The sequence below is a fragment of the Bubalus bubalis genome, chromosome 2 (genome assembly GCF_019923935.1).
Source record: "Bubalus bubalis isolate 160015118507 breed Murrah chromosome 2, NDDB_SH_1, whole genome shotgun sequence".
NCBI lineage: Eukaryota > Metazoa > Chordata > Mammalia > Artiodactyla > Bovidae > Bubalus > Bubalus bubalis.
The window spans coordinates 54,347,806-54,355,456 of record NC_059158.1 but is presented as its reverse complement, the minus strand read 5'-3'; the positions used below and the strand labels follow the sequence as shown (position 1 = coordinate 54,355,456).

Below are 7,651 nucleotides of genomic sequence, written 5' to 3'. Positions count from 1 at the left end.
AGGAACTAAAGCTTCCTTTAGAGCTTACTGAAGAGGTGTTGGATTTTCACTCTGCTGGGTTATTCACAAATGCTTTTTGGTTCTTAATACAACTTACAGGTGTATGAGTCACTCCAAGTATGGACTCTAATAAGTGTCTGGGGTGGTCTAATGCCATATGGCTGCTGTGAATACAAGTGTCAAAATTGCTAGAGGCAAGGGCTTCATCCAGAAACAGCACATGTCCCAGAACCAGACAGCTGTGTTGGAACCTGGCTCTGCTCACCACCAGCAATGGAACTGCAGGCAACATCATTAGATGCCAAATCTACATGGAAATTTCTAAGAAGTGGGATATTTGCATGGTCTTAGGTTGGTCTCTATAGATTGCTTAAAAGAGGAAAAATTGTTAGTGAAGAATGGAAAAACTGGACAACACCATGACCAAATGATTAAAATCAATATCAGAACTGAGGAATAGATGGATTCTGTATGCTTTTAGATGTAATGTCTTAAGAAGCACATAATATTGCTTTTCTAGTATCCTGACCTAAAATATGCAACCCAAATTCAGCCATGAGAAAATATTTATGCAACCCAAAATAATTATTGTATTTTAAAAGCTGAAAGAGACAGAGAAAGAGAAAAGAGACAGAGGGAAAAGATTTATATGAAAATTTGGCATATGTGATTATGCAATCTACCATCTGAAAACTGTTCTAGGTTAAAGGACACTAAAGGGATGCTGAAACTAAATTAAATACATGATCCTAAACAGGAGAAGACTTTTGAGAGTCCCTTGGACTGAAAGGAGATCCAACCAGTCCATCCTAAAGGAGATCAGTCCTGGGTGTTCATTAGAGGGACTGATGTTGAAGCTGAAACTCCAGTACTTTGGCCACCTGATGCAGAGAGCTGACTCATTTGAAAAGACCCTGATGTTGGGAAAGATTGAGGGCGGGAGGAGAAGGAGACGACAGAGGATGAGATGGTTGGATGGCATCACCGACACAATGGACATGGGTTTGGGTGGACTCTGGGAGTTGGTGATAGACAGGGAGGCCTGGCGAACTGCGGTTCATGGGGTCGCAAAGAGTCGGACACGACTGAGCGACTGAACTGAACTGAAACTGTAATGCTGCAAGAAAAATGCTATACAGAACATTATTTGGTCAATTGACAAAACTGAAATATGATCAATACATTAGAAAAAAAAGTTTAATTAAGTGAATAATTGTACTGAAGATTATATGAGAACACCATCTCTTAGGAAACACATACTTAAGTATTTAGAGATAACTAAATGGCTTAGAAATTTTGTATAGAGAAATAGAGAAAGCAAATGGGTGAAAATGTTAACAGATGAATCCAGATATATGAATGGTCTATGTTATATTCCAATCTTGCAACTTTCCGTAAGTGTGAAAAACAAAGCACAGAGTCGGACACGACTGAAGTGACTTAGCAGCAGCAGACTTAGCAGCAGCAGCAAGTGACTTTTATTATCACCAGACTCACTTTAAAATCATTTTTTCTGACCTATTTGGTTATATCTAAATAGAGAGTTTCAAAGACAAATTTGACCAAGCAAAAGAAAAAAAAAAAAAGCAAAGTGATTTAAAATTATCTAGTTAGGGGACCAAAGAATAGCTGAGGAAGTTAAGCACCACTAGACCCACCATATAAGGAATTCCAAAGTGTGTCATTCAAGAAGAAATAAATATGCTATTTAACATCATGCTGCTGCTAAGTCGCATCAGTCGTGTCCGACTCTGTGTGACCCCATAGATGACAGCCCACCAGGCTCCCCCATACCTGGGATTCTCCAGGCAAGAACACTGGAATGGGTTGCCATTTCCTTCTCCAATGCATGAAAGTGAGAAGTGAAAGTGAAGTCGCTCAGTCCTGTCAGACTCTTAGTGACCTCATGGACTGCAGCCTACCAGGCTCCTCCATCCATGGGATTTTCCAAGCAAGAGTACTGGAGTGGGGTGCCATTGCCTTCTCCTATTTAACATCATAGAAACATACAAATATGTAAAACTCATCAGTAAGTGTAAATATATAATCAAAGTCAGGTTATCTAATATTGCATTGGTACATAAATTCCTTACGACTCTACTTCAAAAATTTGAAAAGAAAAATATAAAAAATAACTAACTATAGTAATTTATTGTTGTACACACAAAATAAAAAATATGCAAATTGTAATATCAAACCCCTAAAATCTGAGGGGATGTGAGAAATATAAAGTTTATGTTAATTATTCAAGTTAAATTGCTATCAGCTTAAAAGAGGATGTAATAACTATAAAATAATTTATGTATAAGAGTAGCCAGAAAAGTAAAATCTCCACTATGTATGAAAAAACTTATAATAAAGTCAAAACATATTGCTAAAAAAAATTCATCAAATTACAAGCATGAGAAGAAGCAAGGAACAAAGGATCTACAAAATAGTGAGAAAGCAATAAAATGGCAATAGCAAATCCTTATCAATAGTTACTTTAAAGTAAATGAATTAAATTCTCTGATCAGAAGACATAATAGCCAAATGGATTTTTTAAAATAGATTGAAAAAGAAAAATCAGGAGAACAAGATGGCGGGGGAGTAGGTGGCCGTGGAGCATGTCTATCTCCATGGATACATCAGGAATATAACTTCAGACACAGAAGTGCATGCAGAACACCAGCTGAGAGTGGACAGGAGTACCTGACTAGTGGAAAGAAATATAAAAACCACACAAAACTCAGTAAGACAAAGGAACTAGGGAGAAAAATAGGAGTGTTAGTGGGATTGAATCTGGATGTCTTGATCCAACATCAAGGTCATAAGCCCTATTGTCGATATGGACTCTTGAATAGTATTGCGTTGTTATCCCTAGGATAACTTGTTCCATTGATCAGATTTTTGGATCAATAAGTGATAGTGTGATTTGACTTGTGGGTCTAGTCTTTAAAATCGCTCGGAGGATTTTTTTGTTCTCTGAGGTCACCCCAGCCAAAACTGTTAGTGCATAAAGAGTGTTATTACCCACTGGTGGTTGAGTTTTTTTTGTTGTTTTTTTGTTTTTTGTTTTTTGTTTTGGACTAGTTAGTTAAAGCTCCATAGGGTCTTCTCGTCTTAGTCTATTCCCGCCTCTTCACGGGGAGGTCAATTTCACTGATTGGAAATAAGAGACAGTAAAACCCTCATGTGGCCATTCATACAAGTCCTTATTTAGAGAACAAATGATCATGCTACCTTTGCACGGTCAGGATACCGCGGCCGTTTAATGATTGTCACTGGGCAGGCAGTGCCTCCAATACTGGGAATGCTGGTGGTGATGTTTTTGGTAAACATGCGGGGTTTATGTTTCCGAGTTCCTTCTACTTCTTTTAATCTTTCCTTAAGTGCATTCCTGTGTTGGATTAACAGTATAGTTAATAAATTGCTTATTATTGGGTTATCTTTATTCACTGTTAATAGAATATTATCAGATACTGACTTAAACTTATGCAAGGAGAAGGTGTTTCTTGTTACTCATATTAACATTATTACTTCTATTTTCCAATAGATTAGTCCAGTATTAGGGCTAGGAGTTGGTTATTTATTGTTGGGATTAGTGCCATTTTTATTGTTGAGCTTTAACGCTTTCTTAATAGGTGGCTGCTTTTAGGCTTTCTATGGTGTTGTTGGATCTTACTTTCTAGTTAAGGTTGTATCCATTTCTAAAAGGCTGTACTTTTTTAGACTAACTTTTTAAAATACAGTGGGATCTATTTGGATTTTTTGGTATTTTTAAAGCTGATCTAAGATTCATTTTCTGGACACCAGCTATCACCAGGTTCGTTAGGCGTGTCACCTCTACTTACAAATCTTCTCACTATTTTGCCACATAGATGAGTTGGTTCTTGATAAACTGTTCATAAGTATCTCATCTGGTTTCAGGTCACTTAGCTAAAATTTGTTTTATTAAGTCTTATGCTAGTTAATTCATTATGCAAAAGGTACAAGGGATAATCTTTGCTTTTTTGTACTTTAATGTTTTTCTTTCATAGTTTCCTTGCGGTAGGTACTTTATAGCACCATGTTTAAAATTTATATCTCCTATACTTTAAATCAGAGGGTAAATGTTTTATTTTATCTTATTTTGATCATTTAATTAGGAATAGCATTATAGGTTAGGTTTAGTTCAAGATATTCATAATACGTGAAATCTTCTAGGTGTAAACTAGGTGCTTTGTTTAAGCTATATCTTGGTTTGTCCAAGCACACTTTCCAGTATGCTTACCTTGTTACGATTTGTCTCCTCTCATATAGTTGATACATGTGAATAGGCTTAAGTGCATCATTTTTATTTGAGGAGGGTGGTGAGCAGTGTGTGCATGCTTCATGGCCTAATTCAACTAAGCACTCTATTCTTAGTTTACTACTAAATCCTCCTTTGGTTATTAGTTTCATAATTTTCATATTGGGTTTTCTTTTTTTTTTTTTTTAATTTTACAAAATTGTATTAGTTTGGCCAAATATCGAAATGAATCCACCACAGGTATACATGTGTTCCCCATCCTGAATCCTCCTCCCTCCTCCCTCCCCATACCATCCCTCTGGGTCGTCCCAGTGCACCAGCCCCAAGCATCCAGTATTGTGCATCGAACCTGGACTGGCGACTCATTTCATACATGATATTATACATGTTTCAATGCCATTCTCCCAAATCTTCCCACCCTCTCCCTCTCCAACAGAGTCCATAAGACTGATCTATACATCAGTGTCTCTTTTGCTGTCTCATACACAGGGTTATTGTTACCATCTTTCTAAATTCCATATATATGCGTTAGTGTACTGTATTGGTGTTTTTCTTTCTGGCTTACTTCACTCTGTATAATAGGCTCCAGTTTCATCCACCTCATTAGAACTGATTCAAATGTATTCTTTTTAATGGCTGAGTAATACTCCATTGTGTATATGTACCACAGCTTTCTTATCCATTCATCTGCTGATGGACATCTAGCCAGGACATGTCCTGGCTATTATAAACAGTGCTGCGATGAACATTGGGGTACACGTGTCTCTTTCCCTTCTGGTTTCCTCAGTGTGTATGCCCAGCAGTGGGATTGCTGGATCATAAGGCAGTTCTATTTCCAGTTTTTTAAGGAATCTCCACACTGTTCTCCATAGTGGCTGTACTAGTTTGCATTCCCACCAACAGTGTAAGAGGGTTCCCTTTTCTCCACACCCTCTCCAGCATTTATTACTTGTAGACTTTTGGATCACAGCCATTCTGACTGGTGTGAAATGGTACCTCATAGTGGTTTTGATTTGCATTTCTCTGATAATGAGTGATGTTGAGCATCTTTTCATGTGTTTGTTAGCCATCTGTATGTCTTCTTTGGAAAAATGTCTATTTAGTTCTTTGGCCCATTTTTTGATTGGGTCATTTATTTTTCTGGAGTTGAGCTATAGGTGTTGCTTGTATATTTTTGAGAGTAGTTGTTTGTCAGTTGCTTCATTTGCTATTATTTTCTCCCATTCTGAAGGCTGCCTTTTCACCTTGCTAATAGTTTCCTTTGATGTGCAGAAGCTTTTAAGTTTAATTAGGTCCCATTTGTTTATTTTTGCTTTTATTTCCAGTATTCTGGGAGGTGGGTCATAGAGGATCCTGCTGTGATGTATGTCAGAGAGTGTTTTGCCTATGTTCTCCTCTAGGAGTTTTATAGTTTCTGGTCTTACGTTTAGATCTTTAATCCATTTTGAGTTTATTTTTGTGTATGGTGTTAGAAAGTGTTCTAGTTTCATTCTTTTACAAGTGGTTGACCAGATTTCCCAGCACCACTTGTTAAAGAGATTGTCTTTAATCCATTGTATATTCTTGCCTCCTTTGTCAAAGATAAAAAATATGGAACGCTTCATGAATTTGCGTGTCATCCTTGCGCAGGGGCCATGCTAATCTTCTCTGTATCATTCCAATTTTAGTATATGTGCTGCCAAAGCAAGCACTCAGGTTTTCTTAAAATAGAAAATGTAGCCCATTTCTTCCTATTCCATAGGTTACACCTTGACCTAACGTTTTCATGTACTGTGATTGTGCTTACTTTTATTCCTTTTTAGGGTTTGCTGAAGATGGTGGTATATAGACTGTATTAGCAAGGATTGGTGATGTTTATCAGGGTTTATCAATTATAGAACAGGCTCCTCTAGAAGGGTATAAAGCACCACCAAGTCCTTTGAGTTTTAAGCTGTTGCTGGTAGTACTCTGGCGAATAATTTTGTTTGTACAGTTATTTGTGTTTAGGGTTAAGCATAGTGGAGTATCTAATCCCAGTTTGGGCCTTAGCTATAGTGTATCAGCTATTGTAGAGTTACTTTCATCATTTATTTTTGTTATAATTATGGCTTTTTACAGCTTAATTAGAATTTAACTCTATTTGGTGTAATGCTTTAGCATGCTTTATGCTGTATTCTTGTTAACTTGGGTTAATCATATGACCGTGGTGGCTGGCACGAGATTTACCAACCCTAATCAATATAACTTAGTCAAACTTTCATTTATGGCTTCATTTTTATTACTGCTGTCTCCCGTGGGGGTGTGGTTAAGCAAGGTGTCGTGAGCTACAGGTGTGCGCTTAATACCAGCTCCTCTTAGCATTATTGACCCAGAGGGCATTCTCACCGGGATGTGGATACTTGCATGTGTAAGTTTATTAAAAGTCAACAGGAAGGCTGGGACCAAACCTATGTGTTTATGAAGTTGATACACTCATCTAGGCATTTTCAGTGCCTTGCTTTAGCATTTAAGCTACATTAACTACGCATCATGGCGCAGACCCAGGCACTTATGTACTTACTTTATTTGGAGTGCCAATTTTGAGTTTTGAAAGTGCAATGAATTTAAATAAGTATCTAGGGAGGAGAGTGTTAAAAATGGTGGTAGATATTTAAGTGGGGAGGAGAATGGATGGAGGGAAATGGTTGATGTGTGTAATGTAATGTTTATGTCCTGTGACCATTGACTGTGATGTTCGTGCCTACCATTACAGTGATGCTCAAGATGCAGTTAAGTCCAGCTACAGTACATGCTCTGGGTCAGGGCCTCAGATGGCCATAGCTGAGTCCAAGCATCCCCAAAAATTAAAAAAAAAAAAAAAAGGCATGACATCACAGTTATGTGTGAGCATGGGCTGATTAGCCATTAGTCCATCAAGATGTCTTATTTAAGGGGAAAGAATGGACGATTCCAGATGAGATGGCCCTGAAGAAAGAACCAGATGTCTGACAAAGTTCATTAAATAGCGACCCCCACAATCATCGGCCCGGAGCGAGAAGAGGGATCCCTGCCAAGCGGGTGCTGGTTTCACGTGGCATGGTGATCAAGCTCGTGATCTAAGGAGCAGGATATGCATGTTGACGAGGATGGATTTGACTTAATGCACTATACACTATCAATGACTACATGTACTATGTACTATTAATAATATAATGTACTTGCTTATACACATGGGGCATATAACATTATGTACTATATACATAATTATGTACTATTACATTAATATTATGTATGTACCCATGTGCAAAGTAGTGTTTCATGCACTAACATGCATGAAAATATGTACGTACTATTAATGGTAGCAGGACTATAACATATGTGGTTGTGAAGTGCAAACTTTGTGTTAGATTGTTGAAGGTTTTG

At 37.6% G+C, this 7,651-nt stretch overlaps 1 non-coding gene across 1 annotated transcript; it reads right to left on the bottom strand.

The window, feature by feature from the left end:
* Window positions 1-5,854: 5,854 nt before the first annotated feature.
* Window positions 5,855-5,961, bottom strand: LOC112583147. Its single transcript, XR_003107491.1, has one exon. It is a non-coding gene; the product is annotated as a U6 spliceosomal RNA (small nuclear RNA).
* Window positions 5,962-7,651: the final 1,690 nt, after the last annotated feature.